Source organism: Mugil cephalus, chromosome 22, assembly GCF_022458985.1.
Source record: "Mugil cephalus isolate CIBA_MC_2020 chromosome 22, CIBA_Mcephalus_1.1, whole genome shotgun sequence".
NCBI classification, from domain to species: Eukaryota; Metazoa; Chordata; class Actinopteri; order Mugiliformes; family Mugilidae; genus Mugil; species Mugil cephalus.
Window position 1 is genome coordinate 10,947,623 of NC_061791.1, and position 24,440 is coordinate 10,972,062.

Here is a 24,440-nt window from a genome sequence, read left to right on the forward strand (position 1 = left end):
CAAACTTTATTTCCATCCTTGTAGCTTAAACAGCTTCAGCATTTCTCCGTGTATACGTCATCTCTCCTTTTATTTACCCTCTCAAAGCGCTAAGCTTCTCCTATTAAGGGTAGCATCTGACTAAATCTGATATATATATATTAGCAGTTTTTATGGTGCAAGCTGTGTTTACATAACTGTGTTAGCCATGCACTATACAAACATGCCATGTGCTCGGCTGGAACGATCCGCTACAGATAACTTTGCCCACAGATTGCACAAAACCGCCACATCAGCTGAACTGTCCTTGTCAAGTGTCATATGGCTATATACTGCGTACAACTCAATATCCGCAATGATCTGTGCAATGAACACTGTTGCAAACTGCAATTTCTCCATTGCGGGACAAATATAGGTATTCTAATTCTAATCATGTTACACATGAGTACAGGCCCGGGTGCACTAGCTGCTGCTGCACAGTTTATCACAAAGGGATGGAGATTGATGCATCTGGCTGCCCCTAACACAGAAATTCATGTTGCCTTTAATGACATCTTGTAAACTACACCATGGGGAGCAGGGAAATTACGTGCGTTTGTTCTCCCTTTTTATATCCTCACTCACCATTGTTCATAAACTTTGTCTGTATGCATTAGAAGGCTTTAATTTATTTGCATATTTATATTACTGCCCCCTTGGCGTTAAGACATTTCCATACACATGTTTTGACAAATGTTGCATTTACACAATGTACATTTTATCCCGACTTAAATACTTCCACATGTATTGATGTCAAAGAAAATCCTTAAATCAACTGGAAAGTCATATCATTATATTTGTTTTCTGTTTTCAATCAGCAGTTTGTTTGTTTAACATTCAGAACGTTTGATGTCTGTTCTTTTACAGGAAAATGTTCATCAGCAGTCACAGTGAGTCAGACAGCAGCTAGACCTATAATTTATTTCAGCTTTCACTAGGTATTTTTTGTATTTTCAAGATTGGGCACAAGTCTGCTCTCTGCCTCTGATGATAATATCTTTGCCTGGGGCAAAAATGGGATTAAAATCTAGTATTTCCACAAAAAGTATAGTCTTTTAGAAACAAACCAACCAACATGACCTCAGTTCTTCTCTTTCCTGAAAGAATTCAGTGTCCAGGATCCAGGCAAAGGTATCCCCATCTCAGGTCATCAGATGAACTACTTTATTGAAGACAAATTGTGTTCACACGTGTTTTACAAAGAAAAGAAGGGTAGTGAATGGTGCCATGTTTGTAGTTCTGTTTGGAAAAGCTTGGCACAATTTGTGGAATTACTGGATGTGAAAGTTGGTTTCACCTCGGGCAATCATGTCATTTATCATTCTCATTAATCCCCTGTGGGATCACAAGAATACGTTGTAAGTAATTACTGGCTTGATGACAGTTAAAAAATACTTTGCTTTCTTTGTGATGCATCCCAGAGTATGATGAGGTAACACAAAATCACACATAACTTCTTATACATCTTGCCATGCTCATTATCTTCTTAAATAAGTCAAAAAAGTTAAAAAGTTAGGTAAAAAAACATTTTAAGATCAGTTGACAACTCTGGTAAAGTACATTAAATAGCATGTAGACATACCTGCAAATTTCCCTTTGGTACAAGTTCATTTACTTTGTCCAAATAGTAGGCTACACCAGTACTTTGACATTATGCCAGCTACCGTCAATCATTTGCAGATCGTGACATGCCCCTCTTGTTGACTGAAATAAACGAACATTTCTTATATTTCCAATAGCCCTTATCTGTTTAGTAATACAATTTATAATACACATTATTTTTACTGTAACACCAGATAACTGAAGTCGACACTCATTCTCCCTGCTAGACTAGACACTAATCAGGCATAACATTATGACGACTGACATGAGAATTAAATGACATTGACCATCTTGTGACAATACAATGTTCTTCTGGGAAAATGTTTGGACCTGGCATTCGTGTGGATGTTAGACATGTAGCACCCACCTAGACCAGACCAGGCACTCCCACCCCACAGCAATGACACTCCTTGATGGCAGCAACCATCTCCAGATCCTGACACAGGCACACACACAAATGCTTTAGGAACAACTAAAAAAACAAACAAATGTGACACAGTGTTGACCTGTCTTCTAAATTCACTAGATCCCAAACTGATCAAATATCTGTCGATGCACTGGAATAAGGCTGATCCACAGAGGCCCCTCCCCTCAAACCTTCAGAGGGGACCTTCAGATCCTATCTGAAGGTCCCTACTAACAAGATATTGTTGCCAGACACCCTCAAAAGGTTCATGTTCATTCACAACTGTTTTGGAGGCACAAGGGAGACCTACGCGGTAATAAGAAGGTAGCCATAGTAGTGTACTGTATATGCAAGGGCCGACGCAAGAACTGAATTCACCAGAGGTATCTGAAGCTGAAACTGTCAGGGCTGCTGCTTAAATCTCCACGCTGCAGGACATAGGGAGAGTATGGTAATGAATGCAAACTCAGAAAGTAGTGCATCACATATTATCCAGCTGAGCTGCGTAAAGTGACAGCTAATACAACCCCAGGACAAAGCTAATTATGCCAACATATCCTATTGGATATTACTCTCACTGGTTAATCAAGGGGAAGACAGAATGTCACACAACTGTGTTCAGTGGATGCAGTCTATGCTAAATCTTTTAATCTCATTGTGGAAAAAGACAATACGATCATGCAAATGTAACAGCCCATGTCCAGATTAATGACAATAATGCTCCATGCTTCCGTCTCCACTCCAGTCTCTCCCACAGTGACAGTGGCCCTATTGAGCTGCACTGAACCTCAGGCCACATCTACAGAGAGAAGATTTCCCAAAGGGTAAAAATGAAAATAAACAGGCAGCACAGATGACTCCATGGGCACAAAAAGACACAAATTAGTTACTATGCACAAATGTCAGCATTTCCATATTTCAACAGTTAGAATGTCACTGGGAGATAACTGGACCATTGCTTAGACATCCATGTTCGAAATACATCACTGCATATAATTTGCACGATAATGCACAATGAAACTGAAATTTTAACCTTCAGAGAAGATGCCAAATGGGCTTTTACACCTGGATGTTCCAGTTAAAAGCTATGCTGCCAAGCTGTACTGTGCTGTGTGGTGGAAGACAGCAACATTATCCAATTAAAAAAACTCTCCAACAAAAGTGCACTGAAACACACATCCTTTATTCATCCTGAAGCTAGGTCGGCAAAAATCATTTGTCATTGCTCATTTACTCCCAGGCTACAAACAAAAAACAATGGTGATGATAACACTCAGAGGAGGATGAGTGGGATGACTTGTGCCAATGGCCAGGTCAATGCTCATTCGTCTTGTTCCTCTTTTTACTGACTCAGGGGTCAAAGCCCGGAGGTCAAAAAGTTGCCCTTAAGCTCTGCCTTCCTATCTTGACCACTCAGTCCTCCATCTGTCTCCCTTCATGTACCTAACTGTCACTTTGTGTCCTGCACTCCCTTCACACCAGAGTGACGGCATGTTCTGCTGACACTCATCATTTCTGCAAAGTTAACAGGAAACTTGTCCAGCTTGTGCTATAACTGTTGATGACCACTAGCCTGTTTTACATTTGAGGTTGCAACAAGATACGAGAAGTCTCCAATAAGGAATGAGTCAATATTCCACAAACCCCTACGGAAGCTTTAACACTGCAGTATTATATAAGCACGGATAAAATGCAATTCGTGGGTGAGGCAGCACACCAAGTATGTCCCTGAATTAATCCACTGGTGTGCCCATTTACATGTACACCATGCACTGACCTTCAGCAACCTGGAGCCTTTCCCTATTTTCCTTTACACACATACACATCCTGAGCTGATGTGCGTAGCACCTCTTTATACTTGAAAGTGAAAGTACTGATTCCAGTCTCATTGCAGTTTTAAAAAATTTGAGAAAATATGTTTGACATATCGAAATAAGAGCACTATCAATCGTATTATGTTTATCTCCTTGCTTCATTTTGCTCTCACTGAAATGACCATTACATATTCATATTATTATATAACTTAAACATCCTTATCCGTTTCTATGTGATGAACCTTCTGAACACCGAATTTCTCACAGAATAAAGTATCAATCTAATCTAAGCAAAGCCAGCCGTTGTCAACCACACATATGTGGACCCAGCTGACACAAATCCAACAGTATTTCCGCCTCTCAGTTTGCAAACCCCGAAGCAGTGTGCCAAGTTGGTCACTACACAGCCTTCAGTCACACCGAGAGATGACAGCCTGGATGACTGGACAGATGAGGGAAAGCGGAGCAGGGGGAGAATTGGAGGGAAGGATGGGAAACGCAGTCATCTGCAGTCACATCAAATCACGGTGACGGAGATATTTCTGAGACTGAGTCAGACTGCTTTCAGCTGGACTGGAGCGTTTGCTCTCATCTGTGGCTCCATACACATGGACAGAGTACTGTTAGTTCACAACCGATACAACAATGACCTGTTTGCAGTCTGTCATGAAATTAAACATGGGTGCAGGCTAAGATTTCACTTATTTTGTGGAGCCAGCAGGGATATGTATCAAAAACACACTGACCACATTATGCTGTACTGCCGTGGTTCTGTTACAATTTCTGCAGTAACCAGGTCAGTAGACTGGGAGCTCTGAGCCATGAGCTCCCACAAATACATGGAAATGAACTGCAGCTCCCATATCACTGCTGCTGGAGAAAGACACAGTTTGAATTTAGCTATTCCACTGTGAGCTTCCAGAGCAGAAAGACTCATCTTGTCTTTACAAGATGAGCCAAAAACAAAAACTATAAACTTCAATCAAGTTCCAGGTATTGGGCTTCTAAAAATAAAGCGGAAAAGAAAGAAGTAGCTGTAATATCACCTGTAAGTAAATACAAAAATTGTGCAGAACAGCTGCCTTTGTGCAACATATGACCAATGAACTGGCACAACTAATCCTTTAATTGTGGGTGAAAGTAGGTGCAGGTGTCTAATGGGAAATCTTCACTTGTTGAGTGTGAAGCATTAGCCATTATTACTGCTTTCCTTTATTTTTTAACCACTTGGCAACAGCATAAACCTGTTAACTGAATGTTTAGGCTAACCACCTAATATTCCGCCTTGTAGATGTCAGTTGATCTCAGTTGATGTCTTACTCTTAAGCTAATAAATGCTATGTTTAATTCAATCATGTTCACAAGCCAACTTAGCTGTAAGATATTTAAACTTACAATGTGTCTTCCAGTGTCTGTAGAGAGTGACTCACATCCCCCAAAGGAAAGCACTGCAGATGGGCACCAGACAGACATGTACTAGACAGACCATGAGACGCAGACATGCTAACCTACAAGTCCTCTGTGTAAACATCTGAAAAAGGTCTGACCTTGAGTAGAAAAACTCTCAATCCTTGTATCTGTCAATTTGATAGCTTTAATGTCTGCTCTGTGTCTCGTTCTCCTTCTGTCTGGCCATGCTGAACTCTACAAAATCTACTACAAGTAAAGCACCTTATGAGGTGACAAAATGTCCATTCTCAGGGAAAAAGCTTCAACTAGACTTTTGCAGCACCGCCTTGCTAATGTACCTCCATAAATGGGCATCATTTACTCAAGGACAATTATGCTTAGCACAATAGGTGGCTTGGGTTGCACCTTTGTTAGCTAAGAAGGAAAAGAGAATTTATATGAGCAATGGAAATAAAGCATTCAAGGAAAAGTGAAGCTATGTGGGGTGTCATACAAGTCGAAGCTTCTGTCAAACGAGACTGGCTGGAATTGACTGAGTGTGAGAAAGACTTGGGTGAGGTAATGGCACACTTATATTACAGATATGGTTCACATAACAGGAACCAAAGACAGTCCTCCTTGCATTTGGTTCCTTTTAACTGAATACCTTAGGAAAATAACCATTATATTCTTTTCCTTTTGACCAGTAAACTGTTAATCTGTAAGAGCACACCCGGTTTCCATAACTGGAACCAACAGAGTGTCATGACTTAACTGCTGACTTCATCAGAGGAAACGTCTGACCCACAGAAAGTTGACGCAAGAGGAGCTTTCACTACACTAACCCCACTACATTACAATGAAAAGAAAGAACAGGCAGGAGCTTTGTCTCCAATAGTCCCCAAACCGGATCACCCACCGCCACCTAATCCAAACAAACTATCCCTCATTTGCACACACACACACACATAAAGCCATCCCTTTTAGGGTCAGTTATTCTAGCATCATCCGCTGAATGCCCCGGTGCCTGCCTTTCTCTGGGGCTTTGTGAAGTGCTGATGGTCAGCATGCGCCAGGCCATGCCTGCCCCCCGACGCTCAACCCTAACACTGACCCAAGGGACCTATTGTCCTTTCTCGTTGTTTACCACGGTTATAATGCTGAAATGGCATGGGTGTTCATTGCCACAAGTTGACACCTCCAGCGATAAGACATGTCACCAGCATCCATGGTTGTAATTTAGGAAACTATTTAAACGTACACAGTGACCTGGTTTCCAGTCACATACAATATTCATTTAAAAATGCATTTCCAACTTTATTCTTTGCCTATAATGAATCTGGTTTCTGGCACTGTGTCACTGACATACAGTATTTATAATAGAGACATGCACGTATACATGTATTACATACATGTATTAGGTGGTTTCTACCTCCTACTTCACTTTCAATAATGGCGACTAAAACTTTCACTTTGTTTTGTTGAAACTTCTCAGTTCACCTTTTCTCAGTGTTTTCCATCTTCATTGATTTGAAATGATGATCTCAAATTGCGGAGATGGAAAAGCAACTGGAAGTATTAAAGCAGAAATATGAAACTACCAGGTGGACCTATTTGCGAACTAGGCTGACACAGAGGTATAAACCACACATTCCTCCTGACTAATCCAAAAACGGGCAAAAAAAAAAAAGGTGTAGCAAGCCTCAAGTGGCCACTAGTAATGGTATTTTTTTTGACGCTTTATTGTTTTAGCTCTAGGGTTGACCGGTTGATCTATCCTTTACATGGAAGGTGAAATTTCCCAAATGCTATTCAGTAGCATTAGTGATGACCATGAAAATGAATGTTATCCCTTCACACTGCACATTAGCTGCTATGACAACTACAACCAATCCAAGGTGTCTTTCTACAAGTTTAATACGGTCAAACTCTGTACCCTTTCAGCTTTTAATATAAATGCTAATTCATGCTTTAGCTGGCAGGAGAAACCCGGACAACCTAAATTAACTGCTCCAGCCCGTGAGGGTTGCATTTGAAAGGGTCAGTGAATCTTTGTGACCCTCTGCCAACTAGGGATTAACATTGGTTGGATACTCTGGCTGGGAATGAAAACTGTAATTTAATGACATTATATTTGACTGACATCTAATTCTGGAGAGAACAAGTATGTTCATGAATGAGTAGTGAAATGTCTGCTGCCTGAAGACGACCCCGTCCTCCCATAATCACCTCTACAGCGACTTCCCATCCATCTACAAACAGCATAAATTCCCAGTGTGAATGGCCTGAACCTGCCAAAAAAAAAAAAAGAATACCTTACCGTCATTCCAATTATTCCTGTTCAGGGAATGTGAGCAGCCCTGCCTTGTATGAAGTAAACCTTAACAGCTTTGTCCCAAGCACATCCATGTAACAGAAGGTGAGAAAATAGGAAGGGCCTGATACCTCTGAAGGTATCATTCCCACTGCCTGACAAAGGACTGTGAACACAAGCTGCAGTGTTCCCTTTGTGACATAAAATCAACAAAAGAGAGCTCCCTATAATCTGAAAAAAATAAATCAAGGAACGAGAATTTAAAATATAGACAATGAACATTACATATGACAACAAATGGCTCTAAATTGTGGTTTTGTTAAATCATGGGTGCATAATTAAACTGGAATGGCTCTGAAAATGATGATGGCCTTAAAACCAAGGACTCATCCATGTGTGACATATCAAAAGCCATTACTGATTGCTGTCATTAAAATTCACTTCATCTGACATCCGATTCTAACACTGTGACACTTGGGACACTTGCGCACATTTTGTCATGCATCTGGACCAGTTTGTCGGTCGTGCACGTGCACAAATGTGTGTTTGTGAGTGCCGGACGCGCCTGTCTGAGATCATCGCATCAACAAGCCCTAGGTTCAGTCAGGGGGAAGAGGCCCAAAAAGTAATTTGTTTGTGCGTGACAGGTTGAAGGATCCTCAATATAACAACCAACTGGCATGTGACAACCTAATGTAATGGTAGTCATTATACAGCCTATACAGTCACATTTAGTCAAATGGGCCTAATGATTTATTTGCTGCATCGATGCACCGATTATAAAAGTAAATTACTGCTGCACGAATCATCTGATCTGAACATGAATGTGAATGACAGGAATAAACACAATGCCACAAAAAGAAAAGCTTTTCCCCCAGCCTTTATCTCAGAAATCTTAGCTACAGACGAAACAAAGTGCTGTACATGGGTAAAATGATAACCCATAGGTTAGATATGTGTGTAGCTAAGTCCGTAGTATAAATAAAGCTGAGTCGAGTAACCAGCGTCCAAACTTCCATGCCGGTGACTTCTGATGATCTAGTCAACATTACAGCATAAACTCGCCTGCGCATTTGGTCAGTCAACAAATGAAACCCTGTTTTAAACAATTTAAAAGTGTGGTGTCGCTGAAGAAAATCGGTGCCGTTTGCTGCACCCGTGTGAAAATGTGACTTTGAAACGTTGGATAAAAGGAGCTAAAATCAATACTCGATCTCATTCTAATACAGTGTGCCACACGGTAGACATATAAATCCAGCTGGGCTTGAGAACGAGCCAAGCCTCATTGGTATTCCTGGGGTGCTATTGCCAGGTAAAGGGTATTGATGAGCAGAAAGATGCACGTGGCTTTGATGCGTGACTCTGCACTTTCCTGTCAAATGAGTCGCTGTGTGTGGCTCTGTGCGACCTTCAGTTGGGAGGCAGTTTGACCTGTCTCATTTCCTTTATAATGTAGCTGTGGTGTGGATGGACGCTCAGACAAACTGTCTCATCCGTCATGATCGACGAGCCAATTGATAACACCAATCAGAGCTGGCAGGGCAGATATCGGAGCAGGCTGAAATGTTGACGGGAGTGAAAAGGGCATGATGGGAAGGGGGCAGGAGGTGAGAGGGGGGAGGGGACTGATTGACGGTGTTGTAGCAGTGAAACAAGCTGGCATGGCCTCCCGTTTTCTCTCTATCCCTCTCTTTTCCACCCATCTGTTCGTCAGGATTACTCATAGAGAGGGGCAGACTGGCGGAGAGGGAACGCTGGAGGAGCCAACATCATCATCATCCGATAACTGAACTCAAACCACTTTTCCATGAGATCTTTTCACTCAAATAAACTGCCGCGAAAATGACTCGCAGTTAAAATTATGGCTCGTCGCAATATAGTGGAGGGCTCTCATGGGACAATTTGGATAACAACGGTAGTAATAGAAGGTGGAAACGTGGTAGTGATGTGTTATGTAATACTGCGAGCGTGCTCCCTTCTGACAAATATGTTTTCTACTCTTTTCTGCATGGTGGATGCAGCAGGCTGTATTTTTGAGCCTTGTTATCTATGCTCATTAATACAATCTGCCTACTGCTCAGTATTTAAGTGGAATATTCCGTTGCGCCTAGCTGACCCCAACTCCGATAACATTTGTATTTGAGTAATCTATATCATTTCTGGTGGAAAATTACTTTTATTGCTCGTCGACGAGCCTCAACACCGTCTGTTTCCGTGGGCAACAGAGGGTGTTGGGCAGCATGTGAGCAGCAAGTGATGCCAGGACGTATGGCTCGTAATTTTCCAGTCATATTCAAATAAAATCTTGTGTTCAAACCCATGCTGGGTAATCATACTGTGTTCTCGCCTTTCAGGCTGTGGACATATTGCTATTTTGACAACTGATTGTCCAGAGTTTTTACACAAATGCAGTGCAATATTGTCTTATTATTTAGGGGTTATTAGCAACACCGGAGAATACTGAAATCACAGCTGCACAGAGGACACAAGCATAAAGCTACAGTTCTTTATTTGCTGACTTATACTCTACTGTGTGCACATACTGCAGAAACAAACAGGCCACGGCCAAGACTGCAAAGGCCATAAATCAGTCACTGCCAGCAGTGAGTCATGTTTCAACAGTCAGCACTTTTCACCCATGCTAACTGACCTTTCTCATTCCGAGTGCGCCCATGATTTGGGAGGATCAAATTTATAACTGTTCACCAACTAATTGCATGGGGTTATGTATGTCATGCCTCCTGATTGCGACGCTGAACGTAAAACAACAGAAGATGCAAAACATAAAAGCACGTGCGCCAGGCTAGACACGCCATCAGCAAAAATCCAAAGCTGGGGTATCCACTGATGCTTTCAGTAACATCAGCGTGTAAGATAAGACACACGAGCAAACAACAACAAGCTGCAGCAGCATTGTGAGTGAATAAAAACAAAGTATAAGCAGTTTTTGGACCTCGGTGACCCATTTTTCTGATTCAACGCAAGCAACAAGAGGAATTATTACCCGGAGGCATTGTTTGTTCATGATGCCTGTATGTATGAATGTACAGACGCCGGCCAACCTGCTCCTGTGAAGGCGATTTCACAGGAAAGCCTTGATAAGTCAGATATGGCACAAACGTGGATCTGAACTTTAGTTGCTGAAGGTAAAATGTTAATGTCGCTGTAACCTTAGAAAACACACGGCACATTGTGGTGAGGAATGATATTTTTCTGTCTGCATGAAGTTCATGTCAGTTCATGCTTTAAAAGCACTTATGTCTTTACTGTGTCTATTATGTGACTATGGACATATGGTAGTGTAAACTGCAACTTGATTAGTAAGCAGAGGCATCCAAACAGCACTACTTCTTGTATATACTGGCTTTACAGTGTTGTAAATGAGATAAGTCTCACATCAATATTTCACAAGAAGGTTCCTCATATGGGGACATTACGTTTTAGGTTTGTTGCAGCTTATTCTGCTTCATTTAGACCTGTTGTCCTCATAAGGAGACGCTTCTGTCTGCCACTTGCAGATACACTTGTTTGTTTATGCTTATTAACTTTTCTAATTTGATATGAGATACAAAATATGACAAATTAACAAGTACTCGTTTGAGGACATTGGCATTTCATTGTTTCAGGCTTGCTCTGGAGGTTGCAGGCTGGTTTTTGTGAAGCGTCTTGAGACGATTTGTATTGTTATTGCCGCTATATAAATAAAACTGAATTGAATATTTTGGTACAGACTGGTGCCTTAAATTGTAATAAAAAACTACCAGTTCAAAGATGATGCTTATTTTTTCTACTTCTTAGGTCCTACTAATACCAAGTAACTAAATGTTATCTTAAAGAAATACGATGAATGCCAAACAGAAGCTTGGGTCTCAGGAGTTTATAAAAGCTTTTTTTTTCTTCTTTCTTTCTTGCGCCATTACAACTCATTTGGCATAGAAACGCTTAGTCAAACTCCATCGCTGCTTATACTCATGCAAACTTTGACTTGAATCCTCCCATTGAGCAGGTAGGACAGAAAGCAAGCGAGCACCGTTTGTAAAAAGTGCTTCCAACAAAAGGTGAAACATTTTGTTAAGGTCCTATTTTAAAAACATGAAAAGAGTCGAACGCTGTTAACACAATATAATTGATAAGGGGACTTATTCAGTCCACAAAGCTCATCACATAAGTCACATAAGGCCCCTGTCACATATATAAACTGGCACGTCCTCCGCGCTCTCCAGGGAATGTCTAGTAAATGACTGTCTTGCCGAAGATGAGGCCCTCAATCAATAACCAAAATTTGTCCAGTCATTTTTTTCTTTTTTTTTTTTATTGCCTTCACCTCCAGCAGGGGACACAAGTGAAAGGTTACACAGTGACACACACACACACGCACGCACACACACACACACCCACACATCATAACGCCGCACCCCCGCCCCACCTCACGAAAAGGCATCCCTTCGTGAGCACGAATGCATTATCATAATCTCCACAGAGGCTTTCCATTCATCTCACATTAGCAAAACAAATGTGACGGACAAAGAAACGCCTGCCCATTTAGACACGGCACCGTTAAAACCGTAGTTAGCTCGGAGGAGAACGACGGAGAATTATGTGAGTAGTCATTAATAAGTCGAGGGTGAGCTGAACTTGTCAGGTGATATAAAAAAGATGAGAGCGAGAGTCTCTCCGCTGAAGGCCTTACAATGACATGGGTGACTCAGAGAGGAAAGATCGGAGGAACTCTACTGAGTCAGGCCTTTGCTAACAAATTTCACCTGAAGTATATGAACCCCACATCAGGCTGGAGAAAATATGGTAATTGAACTGGATGAATTTCATATCGTGGACTGACCTGAACTGAGCTGCACTGATCTCATCTCAGCTAAACTGAAGCAAATTAAAGGGAGACGAGGCGGGGGCAAAGACACATAAGGGTAATGAAAGGCAGGGAGCGGGTGGGAGGGGGGGCATAAACTGAGATGTTAATGAATGGGGACAGAAACACACCGAGACATCAGAAATCTGGAGGGAGAGGCACGGTGAGGACGATGGGGGTGAGGGAGTGTATGAGATGGAGGGTGGGGGGGGGGGGGGGGGGGGGGGGGGGAACAAACATGAAAAAATGAAGAGTGAGTGGGGATCAGAAGCATGCATTATTAACGGGCAAATCTAAAAGCGCTTCATCATCAGAGCGCAAGAGAGGGGGGGGTGGAGGTGGAGAAGGAGAGGGAGAGCGAGCGGAGAGGAAAGCAAACCTAGCAGAGCTGACCTCATGCTCTGACATGTTACCATGGAGACGCAAAGAGAGACATACAGACAATGATGCCATTTCTTTTCTCGGGACATTTTCGTTCATATATTTATTCACTTGCTTACAGAGGGTTAGAGGGGCGTGCGCGTGCTAGCTATCCACCTCATCCAACCATAGCATGTTAACCCGTCTTGCATAAAACATATCTCGTTTTAATGTGCATAAAACAATTTGACGTCAAGATGTTATTTCTCCTGGTGGACCGAATCATTCGGTAATTGGTGAGCACTACAGATGGCGGTAAGCGATCCTTGAGATGGAGCCAAATTAGCTGTTGGCAGCCTTTATGCTAAGATAAGGATTTGTAATACTGAAATAATCTGATTTTATTCGGTTTTTCCAACGTTGACGCTCTCAAATCTAATGAAACACTACTCATTCTTCTCTACCCAACATGATGTACCGTATGGTTAAAAACAGACATTATGAGACACAAATGTGTGTCCACTGTAAAAGAGCCGATTTCACTGATTGACTGTATGCTTTATTCCTCCAAATAATTCCAATAAAGAGTTCAGGATATGCGTAATACTACGATCAAGCTGGCTGCTAAATAAAACTCTCAAAGCATGTATGTCACAAAGTGCAGTACCACTTTGATTTACCATCCACGTCCTGTTTCAATTAGCTTCCCGAGTTTATGGATCCACTGGGAGCCAGTAATCTGCATGCAGCTAAATGTTTTGCTCTGTGTGTGGTAGAAGGGGGGGGCGATTTTTCAGACTTTGATAGAGCAACTGACCCCAGGCGTGAACAGAAATTACTGTGCGTTTGTCATAATCCCTAAGGCTAAGGGGCTTCAGCAATCAACGTAGGTAGCAGCTGTCCAGAAAACACAGTTGACACACAGCCTGACTGCCTGACCTCCCTACCCGTGTCTGCCTTTATCTCATTCCTTTATAGCATTACAAACACACAAAGGGCACAAATTTACACAGGTCTGCAGCCCTCCGTAGCCTTGACGCTATTACTGGCCATATTGTCAAGAGAATTTGCATATAAACAGCCATGGTTCTCATTTGTTAATTGTGAAGCTATGGTTGAGCCTCGCTCAAGGCCTCCTGATAGTGTTTATGTTCATGAAACAGCTCTGACACAACCTGCTAGCAATTTCCAGCAATGCCTTATGCCTACACTCATAAAATTTAGGGCTATTCTATGTAACCAACCAAGCTGTAGCTACTTGGTAGCAGTAGTTGGTGGCACTTTCATGCTTGCCAACCGGAAGTCAGGCTAACTGGCTGTAAATAGGGGTCTTTTGCCAAAAATAAGTAAAATGGGCAAGATATTCCCTTTAACTTCTTGAATGGCGAGAAGTTTGATGTTTCACACAATCTCAAGCTATTAGCACTGCCTTAGCAAAGGGGAAAGGATTGCAGGGATTTGCAACTGCCTCCCAAACGTTATGGTTAAATCAGGAAAAAAAAATGGATATCCACAGTGACAATGAAGTCAGCTGTGCAGACAGACGCACCTGGAGCTCGAAGCCTTTTTGTTCAGTATCAGACATACCATCTGTGCAGTAGGTTGTGGTGCAGGCCTTGGATGTTTATTACCGTGAGAGTGCCCATGCACATCTGTTTACATGTTCCTTGAGTCACAGAAAATGACAAATTACCTTATTAAGATGGTTGCCAGGTTGCGTTAGGTGCCCCGTGTTATTGTGTCATGGAGATGCACTGCTCCCTTAGGCAAAGAGAAATTAAAACTGTATATTTTAAGCCAGATCACACTAAGAAAACGCAACATTTTTGATAAACCGATGGCTGCGTTTAACCAACTTTGGTAGTTCCTGGCCGACTGAAACACTTTCAGAGGTTGAACTATCTATCAGGATATGACTTTAAAATTAAAGTTGAGCAGTGCTTGTTACAACTTTCTACATTTGTACACTTTAACCACGAAATGAATATTTTAGGGCATTGACAAAGTTGAGCACTATAAAATGGTAAATTATAAAACAATCTTTCTTCCACTGAAGACTGGTCAGATTTCCAGGGGCATTTAAAGTCTCATCTGGAGCTCAAACCCATTCCGTGTATTTTTAATGTCTCTCCGAGCAGGAGGGGTTGGTTACCATGACTATTCCAAGGGGTTTTAATTTTAACCGTCTGTGAACATCCTTCAGATGACAGTCAACACACATAGTCCAGACCCACACAAAAAGAGCTCGGTTTAATCAGAGAGATTTACTGCCTGACGAAGGTTTTTTTTTTTCCTCCAGAGGTTAAAGGGACAATTCCCCCATCCCTGTGGTTCCCACTCAACACTGCACAATGGAGTCATCAAGATGCCACACATACAAGCTGAGATGGAAGAGCAAGAACGATAAATCAAGACTGAAGAACAGTAGGCAGTAGCATTCATGCGCTGCTGATCCTCTGCTCAGCTTTATTCATCTCAAGGGAGCATATTGTAAAAGTGTCCAGGTATGAGTTCTCAGGGGATTGGATCGAATCATCAGACTTGAGTCAAATCCCCAAGACAAGGAGTGTATTAAAGCAAGAGAGAAGGGGGGGGTGAGAAACATGGCTGGGAGGTCTGCAACAACAAAGGAAGAAACGGAGAGGCTGCAGACACAGATCTGCAAGATGACTGAAGAAGACAGGCCACTGTGAATACAGATGAAATATCTCACCATGTGACGCTTGACTCTATTAAACAGTCAGAGTGAGGAGAGCAGAGGCCTGCCATGGAGTTTAATGTCAATTCCTGCGGTCTGCGCACGGGGATGACACCCAAGGGTACACAATCTCATCTGACACAAACGTACATAGATCACACAAAACTATGCAATAGAGATAATATCAGTTGAAGCGCTGTGAAGAAAAAAGTCCCTGGACAAACTCAAATGTATTAAATTACCAAGCTAAATCCTGTTTATGCAAACTTACTAACAAGAAACCAAACCCTCAATCGTGTAACCAGTCAAAGGGAGTGGAAATTTTATCGATATCACACATATAAATGGAGCAATACATAAAAACATGAGACAACATTAAAAAAAAAAAAAAAAAGACCAATGTCTTTTGCATACAGGGTTTTGATGAAAAATAGAAGTAAGTAAGTGCAAAGTTGTTTTTTTGCCAGCTGAATGCTTTAGCTTGAAGTAGCAGCAGTAGAGAAATGCTTGTATGTTTGCATTAGCAGTAACTTCTGACTCTATGAGTTACTGATCATCAGTCGGAAATAAGCTCAGTCACTATCTGGTTGGTTACTTCAGCGTCATAGGTCTTTATTTAAATTAAAATGTTCTAAATGGCCACTTTTGAATATGTGCTGTTCCACCATCTTCAACAAAAGGCCTGAGGCTAGTCATCACTGCTAAGGACACTAGGCTGTAACTTGTATCACCATGGAGAAAGACGAGCAGAAAAGCACGGGGGAGCTTAAGAGAGTGGGACTTGGCCGTCAGAGACATGGCACGTCAGAAACGAGCTGAAACAATGTCAATGCAGCCAGCACCCAGGAGACTGTCTTATCTGAGGAAACAACACAGAAGGGATGTAATGGAAAGGCAAAGACTGAGACAGTTGTGGAAGAAAGCAATGGGGAAACAAAATGAGTGGAATGCAATGAGAGACAGTGGAAATGAGAGTGAGGGGGAACAAAAGGCTTGTTGACAGGGGTGCGCAAACAGTGAAGAGCATGGACCTAAAGGATGCCTGGGAGACGTCTAATATTGACTGCATGTCTTTCGCTTAACAGACAGAAAGGCAGAAGGAGAACAGAGGATCGAGGCCTCCTAATATTAGTAACGTCACTGGAGAGGGTTTTCACAATGGGATCTCATTAAATTAGGACTCCTTGCCAAAAAAAAAAAAAAAAATTTGTTCTCAGGCTTAGAGCTGTGATGAGAAAGCGACAAGCTAACGGGAAAGCTTTCTGTGTCTGACAATGTAGCCGTAACCAAGTGAGATGAAAGTAAATGAGATTTTCCCAGCGAAGTCACGGCATGAAAATTGATGTGACTTTGTCATACTAGGTAGCGCACTTATTATTTAGGAAAGATGCACTTGACACCCTGCAGCAATCGTGCACGAGAAGCCTCTTAGATGAAAGGTCTCAACCGGTGATCAGTGATGACATTGCTGGAGTTGCTATTTTTAGAAATAAATCGAGGAGCATGCGGCCCGGCATTTTGTCTTGCTTTCCCGCTTTCAAGGATGTCTCCCTCGGGGCTTCCATGCATATCTGTGCGTATGAATCAGGCTGCTGACAGCACATCGGACATGGTGTTTCATGTCAGCGTCGGTCCCAACAGCACAGCCATTTGTGAGCCGAGGCAATCACGTTCACAGCACGACGATGAGACGATTCTCAAAAGAAAATACCGCATACTGGCCATCATTGATTTCGAAAGCTCTGAAACATGTGCTTCAATATAATGGATAAACTTGACAGCAGTAGTCCTCTTCTGAGCAAGGACTCCAGGTACCAAATAGACAACACAGAGTGCTGTCTAAATTGCAGCATTACGCACTTGCTGGGACTTTCATGTGAACTAAACGAACGTGTTTGTGCGCTTTGCTTTTGCATTTATATGTGATGTCTTTGTTATTCAGGCCTTTGGGTCATTTAAATCTCAGTTTCCCCCTCGCGTGGCTTTCCTCTCCACAGCGGTCAGCTTTGCTAAATAAGCCACAATGAAGATGGTCTCCCTGGCCGCCCTGAATTGTGCAATAGCCGAGAGTCGTGACCACACCTGAGCAGCAAAAGGAAGGAGCTTGGTATGACTTATTTGGATGCTGTCATGGTTCAGTGGTGCAGTGTTAGTGCTGGTTCCTTAGCATATCCATAAAGGGCACACACATGGAATCAGAGATGTACACATGAATGCAAACTCGCACACACACCTACTTTATTTGCTTCCCACCCATGCCTTGATTTTCATTAAACAAATTTGCTTCGAAACAACATGCACCTGCAGTCAAATCCAGCAGACGGAACAAATCAGAGAATCAGCCACATCGGTCTGAAACACTCGAGGAGTCACAGGTATACAACAGACTAATTTCATACTTGTACAAAAAAAAATATATATATATATATATATATATAATATATATATTATATATATATATATATATATATATATATATACATATTTGACACATTTGTGTCACAGTACATGATATTCCACTGAGGAATGATCCTCTGTGTCCTAATTTCCTCATTATTTGACACCAATCTCTGCACTAAGGGGGACTGACTTCATCTACCCTTTGTCACCCTCACACCCTTTGGAGAAGAAAGAAAATCAATATTTCAAGTGCTGTCCCTTTCACACCTGCCGGTCTCTTCCCTTTCCTTAAATTACTATAATCAACACCTCTTTCTTCCTTCAGCTCTTTAGAGCAGACTACAGATCTTCAACCTATTTAGAGCCGTGGTCACTTTTCCTAAAATCAGTTTTTTAAATCTTAGTTAAACTGCACAATGTCTGATCTAAAGCTAACCTAATAAACTTCTAATTAGGTCTTTACCTTCATTATTTAGTAACAACATATCATCAAATTACTACACTGTGAAACATTTTAGCTTCTTCCAGCTTGACGTTTTGGATTAGTATTTCTCTGTAGTCACTAAAGAGTGAGATAGTTCCTAGTTAGTGGGAATTTGTTGCGCTTCAGTTGACAAAAAAAAAAAAACGTCATTGCAGCTTCCGTATGGAGACTCCCCCTTCAGGTGGCAATAGTTATTACACAAACACTGACACCTGAGCGCGGCGTATGCCGCATGGTTGCCCAATCCCTTCTCATCTCATCTTTTATATAAAGCATCTGATAATTTTTCTTCTCACTCCCCAGATACTATTTCATTCTACCTCACCACTACAGATGGCAAGTTGAGTTGAGTTACAGTTGTAAATTGTTTATTTTCCACTGTAGGCTCCACTTTATTACTAATAGCTTTAGCTTTTGGCCTATCCCATCGCTGTCGCTCCGGTTGCGGACCTCAACACCACTGACAATTATTTCTTGACATAAAACACATTGCTACCAGTGCAAGAGCACAGAAGTGTCACTGCAAAAAACAGATTTCAAAATGCAAAATAAAGATGGCTTTCTCTTGCACTGATTGGCTTAATTAGCTTAATCAGTAAACTAATTTGATGCGACGAGTGCAGACGGCTGCAACACCAAGACCACCATCACTTTTGAGATTGGTAAACTAATCAAGTCTTAAAGGAAAAAAAAAACTTCCCGAGTTCGGTCCATTTGACTACATTATCTTTTAAAACGGATATGAGGGAAAGAAACGTGAGCCAAGATCAGTAACACTAGAAGGAAATCTTCTCCCTGTAAATCTCTGGTACGGACCTACTCAAATAGCCGACTCTAGCAGCTTTCTATCACTCAATCTCTCGCTGCTCACACACACACAAGCATTGACATCTGCTATTCAGTGCTGCCCACAGGACTGCCTCTTTGGCCAGTGGTGCTTACCGCATGGCGAGCCAGACAGCATGGACCCATCAGTAAAAGGGAGGCTGTAGCTATCTCTATACAAAGGCTCCAGTCAGCACATTGGTACTCTAAAAACAGACGCTGTCTGAGCTCATGAGCGTAACTCACAGCAAAGCAGCACAGGGTTTACATCGGGACAGTCTACAACTCCATCTGTGTTTCGTTGCTGGTAAAAGTGAAATGAAGTGTTTAAATTGGATGAGGAGTCAGATTCAGCAAACAAATTACGTATTAGAAAGCAGCTCTGTGTCTATTGCGCATTTAAACATGACTGACGGGGAAAGTCTTTTGGCTCTATTGGGAATTGAACCCCCTTCGTTTGGCTAGAGGAGGATCCATCTTACAAAATGAGTGCAGGGATCTTGGCCAACAAAGATAAACTGAGTTAACCCACTTATCTTTATCCAGCTCGTGTTAATGAGCTTGTGGAGGATCACACAGCTGTCTGAAACGGGGTCTCTGCTTTCAGCTGCAATGACACCCTCAGTGTCCCAAACCTAAGCCAAGCATCAATAATCTCGACGTCAATACGGCTTCATGTCCTGACACTTAGGGATTTGTGATACCTTAATCAATTAGTGTGTTCATGCAAATGCTTTCGCGTGGGCCGGACAATTCAAAATAAAGTGGGGGGAAAAAAAGAGGAAACTGATAGTGGGAAACAAAATGTTCCTCCAAGTGCAAGCGACATGCAGGGAAAAGCCCTCAACGTTTCATCAGCCTGTATAGTATCTTCCGGCCTGGATTTGATTCACCAAAGCCGTGGCAGTGTTTAAGATGAGACATATTTTTGCATATATATGTGAGAGGACATCAATTATTCAAACGCCTCTCGTGGGTTGAAGGAGCTGAAAGTCAATCGTTTTACAGTGTGCAGCATTTACTCCTGTGGTGTAAACTGTTCAAGAGCATTGAAGGCTACATTATTTTCACTTTGAGCCCATCTAAGGCTCCAACAGGGTGCGGTGTAAGTGCTATCAACACGCACATCTGCCTGTTGTGGGTGTCTGCTGTCCCTTAGTTCAAAAGTGTGTGAAACAACCTGAAAACTAGGCTACTCTTGCCCTTGTTTGTTGACACTTTTCGGTGGGCTCTGCTGTGGTCGTTTCCCTTTATCGTTCAAGCCAACAAATCCACCTATCGTTACTCAGCCTATGTATAGCATGATGACCCAGGGCCGACGTACTGTAAGCTAATTGGACGACTGCATGCAAAATCCTGCCCATAGAATCTGTGGAAGCTATATTCCCATTGTCAAAGCCTTATCCCAAATCAGCCCTAATGCCATATACAGTACCCACAGCTAGGGGCTGGTATGGTACTGTGGGCTTCTTGTGTCTGAAAGAATAGCTTTTATTTAGATCTCACTTAAAAGATGATCAGTCAAGGCAAAAGTAAAGGCAAATGTGTACCCTTCTGCCACCACAACAAATACTTAAAAAAATCAATACACAAGGCGATAATAAAAAAGAGCATCTAAGAATTATGATCAAAAACATGAGTCAAACAATAATCTGCATTTTTCTCAGCACTCATCTGATCTATAATATGTCCAAAACAAGAAATATGCCCAAGATGACTTAATGCTTGTGAGTACAAGCACCAAAATATTTAACTGAATATCATAGAAAGAAACATGTTCACATCCAAGAAGGTAGAACCAGTGAAATTGTGTGATGTTTGATGAAAATCTTCTCAGACAGTCTTCAAATGACTGCAGATGAAATGATAACTAAATCACTGAACTTGACTTGGCGAGGCTCCACATGAAAATCTTAAATGACCCCCAGACTCAGTCAACAGTGATAAAATAATCCCAGATTATGAGCACACTGCCGTTTACTTCATTGTTGACTAAACGGTGTTATCAGCATTCTACGCACAAGGAGAGATGTAGCTGACTTTGTGCCTTATATAGATCAAAAATAATACATTGACATGTCTTCCCTCAAATAATCAGTCTTTGAGGGGACAATAAACTGGGAGTTGAGTATCCACAAAATGCATTAGCTTCTCGTCAAGGCAATCAAAATATCAGAAAACAAATTGCAGAACTTATCAGGTAAGTACTGACAAGTTTTAGAGAGTCACACACACACAACTATACAAAGTGTAGAAGAACACTGGAGAACGGAGGTATTAACTGTATCATTTCAGACCAAACAAGTGCGAGCTAATGTGATCCAGCAGTTAGGGGACACCCCCTCGTCACCTGATAGCTTGCAGTACCTGCTTGTGAGTGTGTACACAAGGGTAACTACCATGGGAAAAGTCAGTGATACTCACTTTAGAAAAGTAGCTACTCTTCCACATATTAATGGACCTTTTGTAGACTGAATATCTCACAGGTAGTATATCACATAGCTGGAGCGGATGACTGGCTCGAAAGAATATCTAACAAAGCAAAGGGCTTTCTTTTGGGGTCATCAAAATCTGTTCCTCATTTTCTTTGGTTGTTTTATGGACATGGGAAGAATTTCTTGATGGTTACGTGTTGCATGTTATAAACAGTTCTTGGACATGGCTGACAAAGCAAGTGAAAAAGCAATATTTTTTTTTTTACTTACATAAAAACGAGCAGAAACAACAGGAATGGAGATATTTGGTGTGCGCAGCCGGCTTGCGTTTAGCTGGGTAAAGGTTAAATGGGCTTTGTGAGTCATGGATCAGAGCGGAGAGAGAGTGGAGGAGAGATGGAGTGGGTTGAGGGTCAATACCGGCAGTGTGCGTACGGTGGGAAAAAGCTGGGAGGACACAGGGGAAAAAGAAAGCTGGGCAAACAGACGTAGTGCAGAGCTGCGTGCAGTCCTCCCAGGCACAGAAGTAATTATAATTTAAAGAATGTGGATGCGTTCACATGTCACATTTCATCATTTTTACAGCGCGGCAAAAGGTAGAATTGCACTGAAATCAGCTGGACGAAAACACTCTACAGAGAAACGTACGGCCGCCTCAATGAAATGACAGCCCACAGATCGCAACCAAGCCATCTGCAAATTCAGTCACACGCGTGCTACTGCAAGAGGAAGCAAAATCAGTTAATGCCAGAAATTTCCTGTATAGGTCAGTGGAGTTTTGCGCTTGTAAAGACATGTTCACAAATAATTCCAAAAGGTTGTGGCTGTAAGTGAATCCACAGTTAACGAGTAAGTACATGCTTTACAAGTTCATAATCTTACTGGCCCTATTGAAGCAGTTTTAAAATGGCTCAAGTCCCAATTGTAACAGCACATGTGGTTTAATACTAAAACAAATTACTAAAAAACATTCTCTGAGCAATGAATAAAAGTTTAAACGGCAAGATGCGTTAAAGGACGTTAAAGGAGCCAGCCACCTCACTGAGACACAGCTCTTCATCTAACAGCACACTGTGGCTGCTCCTTCCCGTCCCTGCAATATTTCAAACGGATCTGCTGTCAGACAAATGGCAGAAATGACAACTGTGTTGTTTCATAGACAAAATAAAAAAATATTGACAAAAGATATTGCATTAGCTCTGACTACTTCAATATAAAGTTAATCCTCTGTCTTGCTAGCAAAACGCTTTAAATGTGAAGCTGCAGTAGAAGAAAATGCGTTGCCTTAGCGGTGAAGTAATCTGTTCATTCTGATTCTGATCAGAAAATAAATATTAATAGGAAAACGTCTAAAAGAATGACATAAATATTTTGGGGACAGGAACTCCAGTCACTGTGTGGCCAATGTCTCTAACTGATCTACTTTTCTTATATACAGTACATCACCTTTGTGCAAGTAGCCAGTCTAATGCTGTGGATATCAACACTGCGTCTTAGCAGTCAGAGCGGAGCGAGCACATCTCAAGGTTATCTCATTCTCACACAACAGATCAAGAAAGCAAAGAGCGCACCAAGAGGGTAAAAAAAAATTTTTTTTACAGAGAAGGGCACTCGAGACACTTGAGACAAAGAGTTGTCCCATATCTCATGTCAAACTGCAATAAGCCTAAGTGCTACAGCAGTAGCGGCAGCAGCAGCCGGGGGTGCATGATGTCAGGGAGCGACGAGCCAAGGTGAGGAGACTGCCTAGCTCTGATAGGATAATCCAGAGAATCTGAGAGCCCCGGTGCAGCTAGCTCAGCAGTATTAAGGGTGAAAGAGATGAAGAGAGAAGAGAGGAGACGGTGCAGCGGGAGTGACAGGGTGCAGTATTGACAATGAAATGCCATTGTGCCATGTGGGCTGACTTCCAGATGTCTCAAATGGTGCTGAGTAAGATTTTTTTCTAAAGACGAAAAAAAAAAACTATTTACTCATACTGTAGGTCAACTGGCATTAAAAAAAAAGCTGAAACAACACCCCATTAAAATAGTTTGGGGCAATGTTTTCTCCAAATACCTCTTTCTAATCATACCATTTTGCTTACCATGTTAGCAGATGTTTACCTCACATGGGGAGAACATGCACAGAAAGAAAGTGTTGCACCAAAAGACTCTTGAGATCCATTGTCCTTATATGCACCATTTTTATTCTGATAGGAACATCATCCTCATTAGCTGACGTGTCCCTGTAAACATAGCCAGTAAAAGATCGTCTCAAACTTCCTTGTGGTTTTTGTTCAACCTGCACTGCATGGTTAGGGCGCGTGAAGCTCCAGCACCTCAAACCAAATCAAAAGTTGGAATAAACAAGTTTTAAAGGGTGTTAAAGGTGATGAATGTCTCTCGTTATTTATCTTTCAAGGGTCAGTCTGCCTTTAATTCTGTCATCAGTTAACAGACCCATCTTTAGCTGATAGATGGTTTCTCCACACCCCTTCCGTTCTCTGTCTTCGTCTGCTGGTTTATCTTTTCCCACAAAGACGTTCTTTCAGCACGAGCACAGGGAATCTTGTTGAAGGCGGGCTGGCCTCAGAGCGCCCTTCTCTCCAGGGTCAGACGAGTAGGATGGAGGACACATGCGGGCTCCATTGATCTGGAGCCGTTTTTCCCACACACATATAATAATTGATTAACAACTACGGGTGGGTATTGGCAAGAACTTCACGATACGTATCACAATACTCAAGTCACGATATGACAAGAAATTGCGATATATTGCAATATTCTACATAATTCACTGAGAAATGTTAAATGCAGCTTAAAATACACGTTGTATATATGTACATCAGA

General features: G+C 41.9%; 1 protein-coding gene across 12 annotated transcripts in view; it reads right to left on the reverse strand.

Annotated features, from left to right (window-relative positions):
* The window catches only part of LOC125000448 (neuronal cell adhesion molecule-like), a 50,523-nt gene that overhangs the window by 20,408 nt on the left and 5,675 nt on the right, over window positions 1–24,440 (reverse strand). Inside the window, exon 1 of one of the 12 annotated variants that reach the window (XM_047576014.1) lies at window positions 1,601–1,619. The exons of the other annotated variants lie outside the window; for them this stretch is intronic. The gene's annotated coding sequence lies outside the window, so the exon portion shown is untranslated. Of the gene's footprint in view, window positions 1–1,600; window positions 1,620–24,440 lie in introns of those variants that run through there. 12 annotated transcript variants of the gene reach the window in all.